The sequence below is a fragment of the Salmo trutta genome, chromosome 21 (assembly GCF_901001165.1).
Source record: "Salmo trutta chromosome 21, fSalTru1.1, whole genome shotgun sequence".
NCBI lineage: Eukaryota > Metazoa > Chordata > Actinopteri > Salmoniformes > Salmonidae > Salmo > Salmo trutta.
In genome coordinates, this window is record NC_042977.1 from 30,768,841 (window position 1) to 30,789,636 (window position 20,796).

Below are 20,796 nucleotides of genomic sequence, written 5' to 3' on the forward strand. Positions count from 1 at the left end.
TATTCCCCCAAATTTTTTATAAAACTCCACTGGGAGTCCATCGACCCCCGGTGCACGATCGGGGGACATCTGGGTTACGGCCTCTGCCAGTTCATGGGACAACAGAGGAATGTCCATTTCATCCTTCTGTGCCAGAGAGAGCTTAGGGAGTTCTGCGAACAAGACCTGAGCACACATAGGACCACACACTTGTGCCCTATACAACTCAATATAAAACTCCACAGTCCGCTCCCGCATCTCACCCACCACAGAGGTCACCCGCCCATCAGACAGCCTTAGACAATGCATACCCTTGGCTTCACTGCTCTGTCTTTCCAAACCAAAGAAGGAGGAGCTGGGAGCATCCATCTCCTTGAGCATGGAGAACCTAGCTCTTACAAGTGCTCCCTTTGCTTTAACCTGGAATAAACTACCCAGGTCCCTACGTAATTCAGCTAAATTAGCCTGAAGGCCTACATTGCCTTGCCCCACCATCTCTACCTCCATCTCACTAATACAACGCTCTAGTTCCCCCAATACTCTCCTAGCCTCTGAGGATGAGAGAGCTGTGAACTGTTGACAGAAAAGCCAAATTTGGACTTTCCCCACATCCCACCATTGACTCAGAGACTCATACTCCTCTCTTCGCTGCCCCCACCTTTCCCAAAGGTCTGGAAACCTGAGTAAAAAGAGGCATCTTGTAAGAGCGTTACATTGAACTTCCAATAGGATGCTTGCCGGGGCCCTGGTGAAATAGACAGCCGAGCCATGGTTATATGATGATCGGAAAACCCCACCGGGAGAATGGTAGCGCCCAACAGCCTATTGCTCCGATTCCTAGACATGTAAAACCAATCAAGTCGGCCTGCACTCACCCTAGCCCCAGACTCACTTTCCTCCTCATCTCTATCTCCCACCCTGACCACCTGCCCTTCCTCTCTGGTCAGGGCATCCCCCACAGCAACAGGCAAAGTTTCCATGGTGCGTTTGACCACACCCTTTTTCCTTTTCCACTTGAAACCCTCCTCCTCCCCCAAAGTCTCTTACACTTCCCCACTATACTCCTCACTACACAAAAACCGCTAGCAAACTTACCAAAATGACTCAGCTCTTTCCTGATTTGATCATCCGTAATAAATTGAGGCAAATTTGCAACTACCACTCTTGTCGAAGGGGTAGAGAGAGGTGAAGCTGGTACCAACACATCCCTTACAAATATTCCACTAGCAATTAGTCTACCAACCAAATTTGCTCTTTTCATGAACACAACCACAGCTTTGTTCATTCTAGAAGCAGAATGTATAAATTCAGTTCCTACCTGTTCACCGACCGCGAGCAGAACCTCCTCTACCTTAACTCCGTTCTCAGGAACACACCTGAATCAATGCCGTATCGACAGCATCTCCTCTACCTTAACTCCATTCTCAGGAACACACCTGAATCCATGTCGTATCGACAGCATCTCCTCTACCTTAACTCCATTCTCAGGAACACACCTGAATCCATGTCGTATCGACAGCATCTCCTCCACCTTAACTCCATCCAGTTTTGAGTGACAGAAAGAATGAGAACGAGAGAGAGAGCATTTTGAGTGACAGAAAGAATGAGAACGAGAGAGAGAGAGAGCATTTTGAGTGACAGAAAGAATGAGAACGAGAGAGAGAGAGAGCATTTTGAGTGACAGAAAGAATGAGAACGAGAGAGAGAGAGCGTTTTGAGTGACAGAAAGAATGAGAACGAGAGAGAATGAGAGCATTTTGAGTGACAGAAAGAATGAGAACGAGAGAGAATGAGAGCGTTTTGAGTGACAGAAAGAATGAGAACGAGAGAGAATGAGAGCGTTTTGAGTGACAGAAAGAATGAGAACGAGAGAGAATGAGAGCGTTTTGAGAGAGAGAGAAAACAATTGAGAATGAGAGCGTTTTGAGAGAGAGAATGAGAGCGTTTTGAGAGAGAGAGAAAACAATTGAGAATGAGAGCGTTTTGAGAGAGAGAATGAGAGCGTTTTGAGAGAGAGAATGAGAGCGTTTTCAGAGAGAGAGAAAACAATTGAGAATGAGAGCGTTTTGAGAGAGAGAATGAGAGCGTTTGAGAGAGAGAACGAGAGAGAATGGGAGCGTTTCGAGAGAGAGAGAGAACGAGAGAGAATGGGAGCGTTTCGAGAGAGAGAACGAGAGAGAATGAGAGCGTTTCAAGTGAGAGGGAACGAGAGAGAATGAGAGCGTTTCGAGAGAGAGAACGAGAGAGAATGAGAGAGAGAGAGAGAGAGAAAACAAGAGAGAATGAGAACGTTTCGAGAGAGAGAGAACAAGAGAGAATGAGAGCGTTGCGAGAGAGAGAGAATGAGAGAATGAGAGCGTTTCGTAGAGAGCGAACAAGGGAGAATGAGAGCATTTCGGAGAGAGAGAGAGAACAAGAGAGAATGAGAACGTTGAGAGGGAGAGAATGAGAATGTTGAGAGAGGGGGAGAGAGAGAGAGAGAGAGAGAGAGAGAGAGAGAGAGAATGAGAGCGTTTTGGAGAGAGCGAGAAAGAGAACAAGAGAGAATGAGAGAGTTTAGAGACACAAAAGGAAAGTTAAATCACGTAGGATGTCACAATGTTGAGTAACGTACTTAAACTTGGCATCAGAGGAGGCTAAGGTGAAGGATGTGCTGAGTCTGAGATGGAGATGGGCCGAAATCCCCCTCGATTATCTTTCTGTCTGGACCAATCATCTCCGTCAGGGAAGACAAACTGCATTCTTCTAGTCTAGTGTAGTTCAGGCAGGATTAATGAACTGACTGAGTGGCTGAGAGATACATGCAGGGAGAAGAAGAGAGAAGGGGGATAAGGAGGCCTAGTGAGATAAATAAAGGGACAAGGATAGAGAAGGGGGATAAGGAGGCCTAGTGAGATAAATAAAGGGACAAGGATAGAGAAGGGGGATAAGGAGGCCTAGTGAAATAAATAAAGGGACAAGGATAGAGAAGGGGGATAAGGAGGCCTAGTGAGATACATACAGGGACAACGAGAAATAAGTATATACGGCATAAATATGAGAGTTCAAAATGATGTGTACATCCAGTGTTGAGGCTTTAAACATTATGTTTAAGTAAAGTTTCTCTCTCCTTCTCTCTCCCTCCTGTTCCCCTAGCCTCCCCACGATGTCTTCCCTCCTCAGCTGTGCACTGACCACCACCATGCAGTGTCCCTGAGCCCAGCTGTTACTGCTGCTGACTGCTGTTACTGCTGCTGACTGCTGTTACTGCTGCTGACTGCTGTTACTGCTGCTGTTGGCCCATTTGGTGGTAATCAGGTTCAGGCCAGGAGTCCCACACCCCCCATAGCTGGTTCTCCCTGATTAGCACCACCACCATTGAAATCCTAACTATTTTGCAAATCCTCCCTCCGTTAAATATTCCCCAACCAAGACCCCCAACCTGAAACTTCACCTTCAAGTTTTGATGAATGAATTCCCCTGTTGTTACCGTGGGAAACAGACCACCTTAACTTTTGTTACCCGATCTTTACAAAGCTTTTGAAAATAGTATTTGATCAACAAAAAGAAATGTCATACACCCCCACATCTCTATTGTGATTGATGAGTTTCCATGGAGTACTTGTTTATTTGATCAAGCCCGACATGTAAACGTCCCTTTTTTTGTAATCAGCTGGAGTTAGTTCCAGACCTCTTCCAGGTTCTCTACCTGTACTGTAGTTGGAATCTGAACCCTTCCTACGCTTCATTACGAGCTCTGTCAGGCCTGACGGACGAAGTCAAGGCACAACACACAGATTAATCACAACCCTGCGAGTCTGCCTGTTACAGGACATTTGACTTGGCCTTTTGTAGCTGCTTAGTTCTGTTGCCAGAACCGTCTAGGAGAAAAAACTCTAGTCAATACTCCAGTCCCCCTCCTAGAAACTAGGTCCAATTAAGTTTTCCTTCCTGGCCTGAGCAATGAGCTGGGTTCCCCTCGTTGTTTGTGGTTCAGACCTGAACAGAAGACCTGTCTGACGACCTGTCTGATGAGACATCCTCACATGAGTCATTCCATCGTATGAAAGTAACAATTAGTGATGGGTCGTTCCAAAACAAACGGCTCATTTTGAACAAATCTTTTTGGTGAACTTCGAGAATCTAATCGCATCTGTGAAAAAGCTTTTCCTTTGGCTCCCTGATTTGCATACTGCTACTGTCACATCCTGACCAGTAAAGGGGTTATTTGTTATTGTAGTTTGGTCAGGACGTGGCAGGGGGGGTGTTTGTTTTATGTGGTTCAGGGTTTGTTGATATATGTGTTTATGTAGAGGGGTGTTTGTTTAGAGTATTCCAGGGTTTTGGTTATGTTCTATGTTGTGTATTTCTATGCTCTATCTATGTTGTGTATTTCTTTGTGTTGGCCTGGCTTTCAATCAGGAACAGCTGTACATCGTTGTTGCTGATTGCATTTACATTTTACTCATTTAGCAGACGCTCTTATCCAGAGCGACTTACAGTAGTGAATGCATACATTTCACAATTATAATTTTTTTTTCCCCCCGTACTGGTCCCCCGTGGGTATTGAACCCACAACCCTGGCGTTGCAAACACCATGCTCTACCAATGCTCTACCAACTGAGCCACACGGGACCGATTGAGAGTCATACTTAGGTAGCCCTGTTTTCACATGTCCCTTGTGGGAAGTTGTTGTTGCACTGCTGTGTTAGCCTGCAATACTGTTCGTTCATACGTTTTCTTGTTTTGTTAATTAAGTGTTCTAAATAAAAGATAAAATGAGCACTCAACCCGCTGCGCCTTGGTCCAGTATATACGACGATCGTTACAGCTACTATTTCTTTTTGAGCTCCAGGCGACGATAATCTGGAGATCAGTTACAAAAACATTCTCTGGTCATTCCTCACTGTAGGAACAATAGGTAGTGGGGAAAGAGCCTCATTCTGGTCCACGCTAAATTTTAGCCAATATTTGTTTTTGCAAGCGGTCTAATTTCATCAGGTAAAATGTATTGGAACTCACATTTCACAATCTGACATAATGGCAGGCAATCTTGTTTGCTTTAATCCTGAACACTGTGTTTTCTCCCTCTGTGTTGTGAAATTTGAATATTATTGGGACACTTATGGAGGACGGACGCTTGAGGAGAGGAGGTTTTTGGAAAAGTAATCAGAGACCGCAGGGGTCTCTTTCCTCCTTGGCCAAGGCCTGTGAAGTTTACAACCTTTCCTTCCTCTCTTTATTTACCATATCTATTTTTTCTGATACATTTAACATGCGTGTGACTACATTTCCTCCTGTGACATCCCCTGTTTTCATTTGACCCTTTTTTTTATACTCGAACGAACATCGGCTTCAATGGCTGACGGCGGTGGAAACACCCTGCTGTCCACTCTACGCTTGTGGTTCTTTTAGGATTTCTTTGTGAATTATTGGCCTCAAAAGTGAGGTGACAAAACATTGCAACAGTGTGCTAATGTTACAGTATGTCTACTACATGGGTTGAATGGTTTGTTCTAAAGTCACAAGAACACATTTCTAACACATGGCCACAAGCTAATAGACTGTGATGGTGTTTGTCATTCAGCAACACATTCTTAACAACACACATTGTACTGTATTGTACTGACATGCTCATTCCATGTGTGATGGAAGTACATGTTTCATACATTACATTGTGATATAAGCTATCCCTGCATTTCCAACACATGTACATAACATACTACTGCCATACCCATACCTTGTACAGTATATGCTTTATCTATGACTGCATGGCGTCGCTGAATATCCAGTTTCAGGGCAGTAAATCTTCTCTATACTCACATTCTCATTGACAGAGTTTGATACCCATAGTAGTCCTATTCCCAGTGTGTGTTGGGAATCTGGGTGAGTACAGACAGGAAGTGCCTTCACTTCACTTCCTCCTCAGCTGATTGGCAGATAAACACTCTGGAACATCTGCTCTCACTCCATTCATAATCCATCACAAGAGAGAGGGAGTATCCATATTAGACTCACAGTGCTGTAAACTGCCAGTACAAGTCTATTCAACTATAGTAGCAAGCTACGCTAAGTAGCTAAGTACCGTACAGACTCTTACGAGTATTACAAATGAGCTACAAATAAGATTGGGATTTTCTGTTGCTAAAAAATCAAAGCTCTAAAATGTCTTATTTGACACTGTGTCAGTCGCATCACAGATTGAAGAAAGCTATAGTGAGCTCAGTCTGAGGTAGATGAAGTCACTGTGTGTCTCTCAGACACAGTACCCCCCAGTGGAGGTTATGAGAAAGGTACAGGGCGGGACAGCTAGAGCCAAGCCCTCCTATCACCTCACACACAGGTGACAGTATGTGGTACAGGTTATTATGGGCACCTTGCGAAGTGTGGCCACCTGGCACAAATGAGATCCCTTGAGAAGATTTCACACCCCTTCACCTGAAACCACAGGCTCCCAAACACTACACCCCCTCTCGACCCCTAACTCTACCTAAACCCCCACTTCTTCAATTTAGCTCTTATCCCCTCCTCCCCAGTACACACACAGAGAGAGAGGCACACACACATTCTGGACTGGAGCAGAAAACCCCCTCTGCCAGCCCTTAAACAAACTCCTGCAAGAGTGTAAAAGTGACACATTGCGTATGCAAGATGAACCATACCATTGAGTGTCTAATATGGTATAGGGGATGAAATCTGCCAAGACCTCGCAAAGCCATTGCTTCTTAAGTTTTCTGTTCCTCCAGAGCACATCCATGTTCCACATTCTTGGCAAAGCCAGGGATTATAAATAATCAGCACAGTTTCTCAACCAGTTGGCACAGAAGAGATAAGTCCAAATCTATTACAATTGCATCGTGTTACAGTATGAGCTTGTCTTAAAGCCATATTCACATGCTGTGTCCATGTCCTGGTATTATTTCGTAATAAGGTCGTATAATAGAAATCTCTGGCAGTGGGCCACGATGCAGCCTTTTACCCATCTAGGGCTGGAATAATGAAAACATAAAGGAGTGAAATCAAATCACACTACCCCAAGGGCTTCCGACAGCCACACTGGTCCCAAAACAAGGACTCTTTCATTTAGAACTCAATCACAGATCAGAGAGAGAGAGAGAGCGAGACAGAGCGAGAGAGAGAGAGAGAGAAAGAGTAGAAGAGACAGATTTTTACGTTTTCTGCACAATTTCCTCCCTATTTCCTCCCTGAAGACCGTTGTCTGCAGAATGTGCAGAGTAGGCTTTCCGTGGAGGGGTGGCTGTGGAACCTGCCAGAACAAAAAAGAACGACAAAAAGAAAAAAATAGAAGAAACCCTCCTCCTCCTTCTTCCCTCACTGCCCAAACGCCGACCCGACCGGGGGATGGAGTTATTACCCAGAAAACCTCGTGGCCTTCTTTTTCCCAATTTTTTTTCCCCCTGGAGTTCCCGGAACATTACGACCAGAATGCTTGGACGGCACACCACCTCTCTCTCTCTCTCTCTCATGCAGAGAGAGAATGCAGAGAGAAAAACAAGTGCTCCTCACGGCAAAGTGCGTAGGCCTTTAATTCTGTCCCACATCACGCCTAATTGGTGTTCATGTGAGAGAGAGACAGCCAATTAGAGGCCAGTGCTGCACTTAGGTTAAACTGTGGGTGGAAACATTAGAAACACAGGGATACAGTTATAGTTTAGTCTTCCCCAATTGTAGTGTCTGAAAATATCCCTTTTGGTTTCATCCATTGACATAATGAGGACATTTACTATGATGAATATAAATGGTCTCTACTGTTTAAGTGCCAGTGTTTCTAGCTATTTATACATGTAAGAAATAGTAGGCTAAGTATTGGTACACCTATTCTACTGTTCTATTGTAAGTCAGCAGCCACAGGAACAGAGACTGAGGTTGGTAAAGCTGAGGTCATGCCGCCTATCCACTGAGGTGTCAGGGAAAACACTTTTATCAGAGTGAAAAGCTTTAAAAGAGCCTTTCCTGTCTCTTATGGTCAACTTCCACAGGGACACGTGGTCAAACAGGAGGTGTGTGTGTGTGTGTGTGTGTGTGTGTGTGTGTGTGTGTGTGTGTGTGTGTGTGTGTGTGTGTGTGTGTGTGTGTGTGTGTGTGTGCACGTTCATGCGTTCGAGGACCTTCATCAAGTCTAATGAATCCCAAGGATATGATTACCTGTCCTTGTCTCACCGCAATGGATTAATATTAGATTGTGTTAAACCAAAGAAACAACGTGAACTAGCCTTGCTCACCTAAGTGTCATCCGTTTGAGGGTCATTTGGGGAATAAGAGGTTATCTTGAAAAAGCAAGCATGATCTGGGACTTAATACATTTGATCCGTTTGGTCGTTGTCTTTTCTTTATGTCATTGACCCGGATACCCATCTACCATCATCAAGGACGAAGTATGCATTATTTTCAAATGACTAAAGTAACAAAACCTTTCTTAATTGATCTAAGGTCAAGGTATGCCCAAAGCCATTGTCATTCCACATGCCTCCTTCTCACTCTGGCAGACCCACAAGTCACTCAACATGGTGTTAGTGTGTGAGAGCATATGTTTGGGTGTTGTGGCTGGTTGTTAGACAGCCATTTGTTGGGGTCAAATTGAACAGTGTGTACGTGCTTACGTGTGTCTCTCATCTATTAGCCTGGCAAGGTAAACCTCTCCACCTCTCTTCTCTGGGTGTGAAAACAGAGGAAGTTGCAGTGGGAAAGGAAAGGATGCCCTCTGAAATACCAGGAAATGAGCCTTCAGGATACCCTGCTCAACACTAACGATGGGGTCACACACTAAGCACTGTCCCTCTTGCCTCCCTCCGCACTGCCTGTTGGGCCTGGCTACAGCAGTGACAACACACATTCTGAAACACAACATTGTGTAACCCTACACCTTACAACACACATCAGAAACAGCCTGTTGTTACAGTAGCAACACCACGGGTATGCCCCACTTAGTGACGGGTTGTGCATAGAGAAAGAGATGATGAATGGAATGTTATCATCCGTTTAGGAGGAGTAATTGTTTCTAAATACCCAGTGGGCTTGTCTGCTCCAGTTGTTCAGCTTAATCACGGTGTGGTGGACTAAATGACAGGTGTGAATTGTTTTTTGTTTCGTTGTCTTATTAATTATTCCCTTGACAACTGCCACGCAAATCTTGTTGCGAACACGTTTACGTCTCCGTCTTTCATGACTCATCTCCTTCAGTTGACTTTAATATGGAAAGTCAAAACAGGATTAGCCTAAATGCAGGGCTTGCCCTGAGAGTTGGTATGAACTGGCATACACAGACATACTCTATGTGTCATACTGACTATGTGTAATGCAGAAGAACATAATGAAATAAAAGTAATAAAAATAATAAAATATGATCTACTCTCCACATTAAGTCAAATGGAAACATACTGCTGCTGCTGTCTGTATGATTCTAACACACTGTTAACTTCTGTAATCACTGCAGTGACAGTTAAGTAAACAGCAACTGATATGACACCTGATTGGGGTCATGGCCCTGAGAGTAAGGAAGGCCTACTGGGTCTGTGGGAGGGAGCTGCTGTGAGGAGCATGGGGAACACAGATAAGAGAAGCCTAAACACAGCAATTCAGCAAAGTGTGAGGAGATACAGTAATAATGAATAGCCTGCGTGGGTCTTATATACTCACCTTCTCCTATCTAATGATAGGAGGGAGAGTCAAACACACACACACACACACACACACACACACACACACACACACACACACACACACACACACACACACACACACACACACACACACACACACACACACACACACACACACACACACACACACACTGGATAATGATAGAAAGCAGCCCTGGATAATGAAACAGTGGGAGGATGCAGAATCAAAGCCCAGGGCCAGGGAGAGAGGAGGGAGAGAGAGAGGCCTCATCCTACCAGAATCTGAAGTCAAATGTCTACTGTTTGATGGTGATCTGGTGCTTCTGTCCCCAACCAAGGAGGGCCTACAGCAGCACCTAGATCTTCTGCACAGATTCTGTCAGACCTGGGCCCTGACAGTGAATCTCAGTAAGACAAAAATAATGGTGTTCCAAAAAAGTTCCAGTTGCCAGGACCGCAAATACAAATTCCATCTAGACACCGTTGCCCTAGAGCACACAACTATACATACCTGAGCCTAAACATCAGCGCCACAGGTAACTTCCACAAAGCTGTGAACGAGCTGAGAAACAAGGCAAGAAGGGCATTCTATGCCATCAAAAGGAACATAAAATTTGACATAGCAATTAAGATCTGGCTAAAAATACTTAAATCATTTATAGAACACATTGCCCTATATGGTTGTGAGGTCTGGGGTCTGCTCACCAACCAATAATTCACAAAATGGGACAAACACCAAATTGAGACTCTGCATGCAGAATTCTGCAGAAATATCCTCAGTGTACAACGTAAGACACCAAATAATGCATGCAGAGCAGAATTAGGCCGATACCCACTAATTATCAATATCCAGAAATTAACCGTTAAATTCTACAACCATCTAAAAGAAAGCGCTTCCATAACAAAGCCATCACCTACAGAGAGATGAACCTGGAGAAGAGTTCCCTAAGCAAGCTGGTCCTGAGACTCTGTTCACGAACACAAACACAAACAGACCCCACAGAGCCCCAGGACAGCAACACAATTAGACACAACCAAATCATGAGAAAACAAAAAGCTAATTACTTCACACATTGGAAAGAATTAACAGAAAAACAGAGCAAACTAGAATGCTATTTGGCCCTAAACAGAGAGTACACAGTGGCAGAATACCTGACCACAGTGGAAAGCTTTGACTATGTACAGACTCAGTGAGCATAGCCTTGCTATTGAGAAAGGCCGCCGTAGGCAGACGAGGCTCACAAGAGAAGACAGGCTATGTGCACACTGCCCACAAAATTAGGTGAAAGCTGAGCTTCACTTCCTAACCTCCTGCCAAATGTATGACCATATTAGAGACACATATTTCCCTCAGATTACACAGTTTCACAAAGAATTCGAAAACAAACCCAATGTTGATAAACTCCCATATCTATTGGGTGAAATACCACAGTGTGACACCACAGCGGTAAGGTTTGTGACCTGTTACCAGTGAAGAACAAACACCATTGTAAATACAACCCATATTTATGTTTATTTATTTTAACTTTTGTACTTTAACTATTTGCACATAATATGACATTTGTAATGTCTTTGTTCTTTTGTTAGTGTAATGTTTACTGTTCATTTTTATTGTTTATTTCCCTTTTGTTTATTATTCATTTCTATTGCTTTGGCAACGTTAACATTGTAACGGCCGTCTGAAAGAGTAGACCAAGGCGCAGCGTGGATAGTGCTCATCATGTATTTATTTCTAGTGAACACTTAAACAAAATAACAAAAACGACAGCCAAACAGTTCTGTCAGGTAACACTCACGAAACAGAAAATAACCACCCACCAAACCCAAAGGAAAACAGGCTACCTACGTATGGCTCCCAATCAGCGACAACGATGTACAGCTGTCCCTGATTGAGAGCTATACCAGGCCAAAACAAAGAAATACAAAAACATAGAAAAAAGGACATAGAATGCCCACCCTAGTCACACCCTGGCCTAACCAAAATAGAGAATAAAACCCTCTCTATGGCCAGGGCGTGACAAACATGTTTCCCATGCCAATAAAGCCCTTAAATAGACATTTAAATAGTAATTGAATTGAGAGAATAAAGGAGGGGAGAGAGAGAGAGAGAGAGAGAGAGAGAGAGAGAGAGAGAGAGAGAGAGAGAGAGAGAGAGAGAGAGGAGAGAGAGAGAGAGAGAGAGAGAGAGAGAGAGAGAGAGAGAGAGAGAGAGAGAGAGAGAGAGAGAGAGAGAGAGAGAGAGAGAGAGAGAGAGAGAGGAGAGAGAGAGAGAGAGAGAGAGAGAGAGAGAGAGAGAGAGAGAGAGAGAGAGAGAGAGAGAGAGAGAGAGAGAGAGAGAGAGAGAGAGAGAGAGAGAGCCGGTAAGAAAGCAGGGGTGTTACTATAATTCATCAAGCAGTGATAAGGCCATAGCCCACAGTCACAGAGTAAGGTGAGGCGCATTCCTACACACAACATTGTGAGTGCTAATGTCAAATTTGCAACGTTTCTGTTAACACTACCTTAACACTACCATTCATGCTTCATGTGTGAGTGCAGCTATTAGCATACTGTGAATACCATAGTACACAGACAAAGAAAATAAGTAAAGCAATTCAAACTATCCAGGAGCTTTTCATCTAAACCATATTGCACTTAGTGCTGCACACTTGACTAATGCAATGATTTACAAATGTGTGGATATTTATGCCATTCATTTTCTATTTGGCAAAGCAAAAATGTGGTAATTAAGGCAATTATTGCAGGAACATGTGGTCTGGTACAGCTGTTGTCTTTTTGATAAAGCTTTGGACTTCGAAAAGGTTTTTTTCGGCTGTTCGGGCACACAAAACATTTCTCGAGGCAAGCCGAAGTCGGTAGCCGAAGTTGACACACCTTCGTCGGTGATTTGACAACAGTAGAGATCTTTCAATAAAGTCTTTGTTGTCATTCAACGAAAGAAGACTCATTTTCATGCATATTTTTTCATTGCGAAATACTGCACCAAACATCTTAGTTAGATATAAAAGTGTGCGACTAAGATCTCCCCAGCAAAAACGTCCAAATTAATAACAGATTTCTTGAGTTATCTTAGATTAATTCTGACTATTTTGAGGAAGTGTATACTGCCTATGGCATCTCAAAATAGACAGTACTATTGTCGCTTTTTTCTTGTATTTCAAGCGAAGGGAGTATGCCAGCACATTCGTTCGGTTCGCCTAGCGGGGTTCAGCTAGGCACCAGCCGAACTGAAGCATGCTGACGCCTTTACACTGTACCACTCAGAGGTGGTATGTGGCGCAGATGTCTCCCACACAACCTCTCTTAAACAGGGATTTGAATCTAGAACCCTCTCTTTACGCTACACAACTATCTCTCCTGGATCAAGTATGGGTTGTCAAGTCAGTGCGGTGTAAAGAGGTCCTAAGACAGTTTGTTATAATGACACCCCACTATTCATTTCCACATTATTACACTTTCATTTACATCGGTCACAGAGATGTGATGTAAATATAGTTGAAACCACATCATTAAATAGAACACAGTCGTTTTTTTTATCACATCTCTATGGCGGAAAAGCTGACAAACCAAGCTATTCTTATTGACAGGTTGTAGCCTATACACTCATCTGTTATCTACTATCTGTGACCTCTTGATCTTTTACAATAAAGCTGACTCACATCAGATACTGAGCCCCACCCTCCTTAAGGACAGCCTTCCTCTGTGTGGGAGCAGGTAACAATAATGAGATAAATCTCACTGCTTCTCTTACCCTGCCATTCTCCTGGTAGTTTCAAACAGTCTCCGTTTCTCAGGTAATATTAGACAACAAACAACAGTTGGGTTTCAGCTCAGCCTACGCATATTCACCCTCCACCTAGCAGGGCTGTGATTTTTGGAAAGCGACTTGGTTTCGTTGCACCTGGAGCAATGTTTTCCCCCGACACACAGATACACACACACACAAACGCACACACACACACACACACACACACACACACACACACACACACACACACACACACACACACACACACACACACACACACACACACACACACACACACACACACACACGTAATTGGACAGTTAAATGAAGGGGAGGCATCTGTATGTTTTTCCCCTTTAAATGGTCCAGATAATGATGTCTGCTCTATCGCTGTGAGAGCTTTCTCTCCAGAGGATGATGGATGGAGCCTTTATCCATGTTGCCTCTCAAGGAACTGGCTGTGTCTAAATACTGGTTAACTCACATTGGACTCAGTGGCGCATCACAACTGATTGAGCCAATACCGTATGTCTCCCTCTATTTCTCTGTCTCTCTGTCTCTGTGTCTCTTTCTCTTTCTTTCTTTCCATCCACTGTAGCTTCTGCATCTGATATCACGTGACCAAAGTGTTGTACTTCAGGAGAAGACCCTAGTTTGTCTGATACCAAGCCCTGTACAGTCAGAAACCACCGCACAAATACCCACTCATATCAATCGCCACACCATCAAACAGACCGTATGTTTCCAATGACATGGAGGCCTACACACAACCCGGCCCTGTTCTGAAATCAAACGTTGCCTTTGACCTAAACCTAGAGATGCTAGAAAGGAGTCCCAAACAGCCCCAATGTGTTAAAGCCAAGTGATTGACTCTCTCTCTCTCAAAGCAGAGATTCACATCCAAGGTTTTATCAGCTCAGGGGCTCTGAGACCCAGGAATGTTTCCATTTTCAACACCTCCTTGATAAAGTTTTGCAAAATGTTTCATATGGTTTGTGACGTGCCGATGAAAGGGCGCATTATGCCGATGGCGGAGGGTCAGAGTGTTGCGTTGGGGAGAGAGGGTGGTGCGCTTAGGGTGTGGAGAACCAGTGAAACAGTAACCTGAAGTCTGCCTCCAGCCTCCAGCCTGGTTCAGCCTGACTGCCACTTTTAGGAAGCGTGAAGTGTCAGCCTCTGTCCCCTGCAGCAACAAGAGACCCTGTGTGTGGACCAGACCCGGCACAAGTGGCCTCACCTTCCTGCACAAAGCACAGCCTGTGCTTCCTCACCTTACACACACATGCACGCGCACGCACACACACGCACACGTTGATGCACACACACACACACCTTTCCCCTTGTCACAGGGTCATACATTTCTGTTCTCCCAGGTTACAAACAGTTGTTTGCTGACAGGCTGTTGACTAGCTGAACAGAGCCTCGGAGCAGAGTTAAGAGATTGAGCCCACATCCCTTTCCCCACATCATACTGATAAAGTGCTGTGATAAGCTGCCTGGTGCTTGTGAAAAGTGGCCTGCTGGCCCCCAGCCCCCAGGGCCACAATGAAAGAAAGAGAGACTTGTCTGGAGGAGAGCAGAGAGGAAAACAGGGGAACCGGAGAGATGGGGGGGCTGAGAGAACAAGCGAGAGGTGTTGGAGGGATGATGACGAGGTCTAGGAGTTGTAAAGGTTACTAGAAGCTTAACTCTGTTGATCTACTTGAGTGAGCGCACGTGGGTGGGGTGGGATTTTTGGAGTAGCAGACAGACAACTTTTGGTAACATGATATCCTTGTCTGTCCCACTCCCATTCACAAGTGCCTTCCCTTGCTAGTAGTAGTTAGCTAGCAGACGGCTAGCTGGCAGACTAGCTAAAAATATAGCAAGCTACCTAGCCTTTTTATCTTCTGTGTGAAATAATCTGATTTATAATTTGGGGATGGATGTGTATAGAAGAGATGGGGATGGTTGTGAATAGAAGAGATGGGGATGGTTATGTATAGAGTAGATGGGGATGGTTGTGTATAGAGGAGATGGGGATGGTTGTGTATAGAGGAGATGGGGATGGTTGTGTATAGAGGAGATGGGGATGGTTGTGTATAGAGGAGATGGGGATGGTTGTGTATTGAGGAGATGGGGATGGTTGTGTATAGAGGAGATGGGGATGGTTGTGTATAGAGGAGATGGGGATGGTTGTGTATAGAGGAGATGGGGATGGTTGTGTATAGAGGAGATGGGGATGGTTGTGTATAGAGGAGATGGGGATGGTTGTGTATAGAGGAGATGGGGATGGTTGTGTATAGAGGAGATGGGGATGGTTGTGTATAGAGGAAATGGGGATGGTTGTGTATAGAGGAAATGGGAATGGTTGTGTATAGAGGAGATGGGGATGGTTGTGTATAGAGGAGATGGGGATGGTTGTGTATAAAGGAGATGGGGATGGTTGTGTATAGAGGAGATGGGGATGGTTGTGTATAGATGAGATGGGGATGGTTGTGTATCGATGAGATGGGGATGGTTGTGTATCGATGAGATGGGGATGGTTGTGTATAGAAGAGATGGGGATGGTTTTGTATAGATGAGATGGGGTGGTTGTGTATAGATGAGATGGGGATGGTTGTGTATAGAGTAGATGGGGATGGTTTTGTATAGAAGAGATGGGGATGGTTTTGTATAGATGAGATGGGGATGGTTGTGTATAGAAGAGATGGGGATGGTTTTGTATAGATGAGATGGGGTGGTTGTGCGTACAGGAGATGGGGATAGTTCTGTATGGAGGAGATGGGGATAGTTCTGTATAGAAGAGATGGGGATGGTTCTGTATAGAGGAGATGGGGATGGTTATGTAGAAAGTAGATGGGGTGGTTGTGCGTAGAAGAGATGGGGATGGTTCTGTATAGAGGAGATGGGGATTGTGTTGTATTGAAAAGATGGGAGTGGTTTCGTATGAAGGAGATGATGATGGTTGTGAATAGAAGAGATGGGCATGGTTGTGTATAGAAGAGATGGGGATGGTTCTGTATGGAGGAGATGGGGATGGTTCTGTATAGATGAGATGGGGTGGTTGTGTATAGAGGAGACAAGGATGGTTGTGTATAGAGGAAATTGGGATGGTTGTGTATTGAGGAGATGGGGAAGGTTGTGTATGGAGGAGATGGGGATGGTTGTGTAAATAGGAGATGGGGATGGTTGTGTATAGAGGAAATGGGAATGGTTGTGTATTGAGGAGATGGGGATGGTTGTGTATAGAGGAGATGGGGATGGATGTGAATAGAAGAGATGGGGATGGTTGTGTAAAGAGGAGATGGGGATGGTTTTGTATGGAAGAGATGGGGATTGTTGTGTATAGATGAGATGGGGATGGTTGTGTATAGAGGAGATGAGATGGTTGTGTATAGAGGAGATGGGGATGGTTGTGTGTAGAGGAGACCGTTATGGTTGTCTAAAGAGAAGATGGGGATGGTTTTGTATAAAGGAGATGGGGTTGGTTGTGTATTGAAGAGATGGGAATGGTTGTGTGTAGTGGAGATGGGTATGGTTGTCTATAGAGAAGATGGGGATGGTAATGTGTATAGGAGATGGGGATGGTTGAGTATAGAAGAGATGGGGATGGTTCTGTATAGAGATGAGGATGGTTTTGTATACAGGACATGGGGATGGTTGTGGATAGAGGAGATGGGGATGGTTGTGTATAGGGGAGATGGGGATGGTTGTGTATAGAGGAGACAAGGATGGTTGTGTATAGGGGAGATGGGGATGGTTGTGTATAGGGGAGATGGGGATGGTTGTGTACAGAGGAGATGGGGATGGTTGGTTATAGGGGAGATGGGGATGGTTGTGTATAGAGGAGATGGGGATGGTTGTGTATAGGGGAGATGGGATAGTTCTGTATAGAGGAGATGGGGATGGTTATGTATAATGTAGATGGGGTGGTTGTGTATACAGGAGATGGGGATGGTTGTGTATAGAGGAGACAGGGATGGTTGTGTATACAGGAGATGGGGATGGTTGTGTATACAGGAGATGGGGATGGTTGTGTATAGAGGAGATGGGGATGGTTGTGTGTACAGGAGATGGGGATGGTTGTGTATGGAGGAGATGGGATGGTTGTGTATAGAGGAGACAAGGATGGTTGTTTATACAGGAGATGGGGTGGTTGTGCGTACAGGAGATGGGGATAGTTCTGTATAGAAGAGATGGGGATGGTTCTGTATAGAGGAGATGGGGATGGTTTTGTATAAAGTAGATGGGGTGGTTGTGCGTAGAAGGGATGGGAATGGTTGTGTGTTGAGGAGATGGGGATTGTGTTGTATTGAAAAGATGGGGGTGGTTTTTTATGAAGGAGAGGATGATGGTTGTGTATAGAAGAGATGGGGATGGTTCTGTGTAGATGAGATTGGGCTGGTTATGTATAGAATAGATGGGGATGGTTGTGTATAGAGGAGACAGGGATGGTTGTGTATAGAAGAGATGGGGATGGTTTTGTATGGAAGAGATGGGGATTGTTGTGTATAGAAGAGATGGGGATGGTTGTGTATAGAGGAGATTAGATGGTTGTGTATAGAGGAGATGGGGATGGTTGTGTGTCGAGGAGACCGTTATGGTTGTCTAAAGAGAAGATGGGGATGGTTTTGTATAAAGGAGATGGGGTTGTTTGTGTTTTGAAGAGATGGGGATGGTTTTGAATAAGGGAGTTGGGGATGGTTGTGTGTAGTGGAGATGGGTATGGTTGTGTATAGAGGAGATGAGTATGGTAATGTGTATAGGAGATGGGGATGGTTGTGTATAGAAGAGATGGGGATGGTTGTGTATAGAGATGAGGATGGTTTTGTATACAGGACATGGGGATGGTTGTGGATAGAGGAGATGGGGATGGTTGTGTATAGAGGAGACAAGGATGGTTGTGTATAGAGGAGATGGGGATGGTTGTGTACCGAGGAGATGGGGATGGTTGTGTATAGGGGAGATGGGGATGTTTGTGTATAGGGGAGATGGGGATGGTTGTGTATAGAGGAGATGAGGATGGTTGTGTATAGAGGAGATGGGGATGGTTGTGTATAGGGGAGATGGGGATGGTTGTGTATAGGGGAGATGGGGACGGTTGTGTATACAGGAGATGGGGATGGTTGTGTATAGGGGAGATGGGTATGGTTGTGTATAGAGGAGACAGGGATGGTTATGTATAGAGGAGATGAGGATGGTTGTGTATAGAGACGATGGGGATGGTTGTGCATTGGGGAGATGGGGATAGTTCTGTATAGAGGAGATGGGGATGGTTATGTATAAAGTAGATGGGGTGGTTGTGCGTAGAAGAGATGGGGATGGTTGTGTGTTGAGGAGATGGGGAATGTGTTGTATAGAAAAGATGGGGGTGGTTTTGTATGAAGGAGATGATGATGGTTGTGTATAGAAGAGATGGTGATGGTTCTGTATAGAGGAGATTGGGCTGGTTACGTATAGAGTAGATGGGGGTGGTTGAGCGAAGAAGAGATGGGGATGGTTGTGTATAGAGGAGATGGGGATGGTTGTGTATAGAGGAGACAGGGATGGTTGTGTATAGAGGAGACAGGGATGGTTGTGTATAGAGGAGACAGGGAATGTTGTGTATAGAGGAAATGGGGATGGTTGTGTATTGAGGAGATGGGGATGGTTGTGTATGGAGGAAATGGGGATGGTTCTGTATGGAGGAGATGGGGATGGTTCTGTATAGATGAGATGGGGTGGTTGTGTATAGAGGAGATGGGGATGGTTGTGTGTCGAGGAGACCGTTATGGTTGTCTAAAGAGAAGATGGGGATGGTTTTGTATAAAGGAGATGGGGTTGTTTGTGTTTTGAAGAGATGGGGATGGTTTTGAATAAGGGAGTTGGGGATGGTTGTGTGTAGTGGAGATGGGTATGGTTGTGTATAGAGGAGATGAGTATGGTAATGTGTATAGGAGATGGGGATGGTTGTGTATAGAAGAGATGGGGATGGTTGTGTATAGAGATGAGGATGGTTTTGTATACAGGACATGGGGATGGTTGTGGATAGAGGAGATGGGGATGGTTGTGTATAGAGGAGACAAGGATGGTTGTGTATAGAGGAGATGGGGATGGTTGTGTACCGAGGAGATGGGGATGGTTGTGTATAGGGGAGATGGGGATGGTTGTGTATAGGGGAGATGGGGATGGTTGTGTATAGAGGAGATGAGGATGGTTGTGTATAGAGGAGATGGGGATGGTTGTGTATAGGGGAGATGGGGATGGTTGTGTATAGGGGAGATGGGGACGGTTGTGTATACAGGAGATGGGGATGGTTGTGTATAGGGGAGATGGGTATGGTTGTGTATAGAGGAGACAGGGATGGTTATGTATAGAGGAGATGAGGATGGTTGTGTATAGAGACGATGGGGATGGTTGTGCATTGGGGAGATGGGGATAGTTCTGTATAGAGGAGATGGGGATGGTTATGTATAAAGTAGATGGGGTGGTTGTGCGTAGAAGAGATGGGGATGGTTGTGTGTTGAGGAGATGGGGAATGTGTTGTATAGAAAAGATGGGGGTGGTTTTGTATGAAGGAGATGATGATGGTTGTGTATAGAAGAGATGGTGATGGTTCTGTATAGAGGAGATTGGGCTGGTTACGTATAGAGTAGATGGGGGTGGTTGAGCGAAGAAGAGATGGGGATGGTTGTGTATAGAGGAGATGGGGATGGTTGTGTATAGAGGAGACAGGGATGGTTGTGTATAGAGGAGACAGGGATGGTTGTGTATAGAGGAGACAGGGAATGTTGTGTATAGAGGAAATGGGGATGGTTGTGTATTGAGGAGATGGGGATGGTTGTGTATGGAGGAAATGGGGATGGTTGTGTAAATAGGAGATGGGGATTGTTGTGTATAGAGGAAATGGGGATTGTTGTGTATTGAGGAGATTTGGATGGTTGTGTATAGAGGAGATGGGGATGGTTGTGTATTGAGGAGATGGGGATGGTTGTGTATTGAGGAGATGGGGATGGTTGTGTAAAGAGGAGATGGGATGGTTGTGTGAAGGGGAGATGGGGATGGTTGTGTATAGAGGAGATGGGGATGGTTGTGTATTGAGATGATGAGGATGGTTGTGTAAAGAGGAGATGGGGATGGTTGTGTATTGAGAAGATGGGGATGGTTGTGTAAAGAGGAGATGGGGATGGTTGTGTATAGAGGAGATGGGGATGGTTGTGTTAGAAGAGATGGGGATTGTTGTGTGAAGAGGAGATGGGGATGGTTGTGTTAGAAGAGATGGGGATGGTTGTGTATAGAGGAGACAAGGATGGTTGTGTATAGGGGAGATGGGGATGGTTGTGTATAGGGGAGATGGGGATGGTTGTGTATAGAGGAGATGGGGATGGTTGGTTATAGGGGAGATGGGGATGGTTGTGTATAGAGGAGATGGGGATGGTTGTGTATAGGGGAGATGGGATAGTTCTGTATAGAGGAGATGGGGATGTA

General features: G+C 44.9%; 1 protein-coding gene across 1 annotated transcript in view; it reads left to right on the forward strand.

Moving 5' to 3' along the window:
• Window positions 1-20,796, forward strand: part of LOC115156430 (vegetative cell wall protein gp1-like) — a 52,104-nt gene that overhangs the window by 29,239 nt on the left and 2,069 nt on the right. The gene's annotated exons all lie outside the window — the stretch shown is intronic.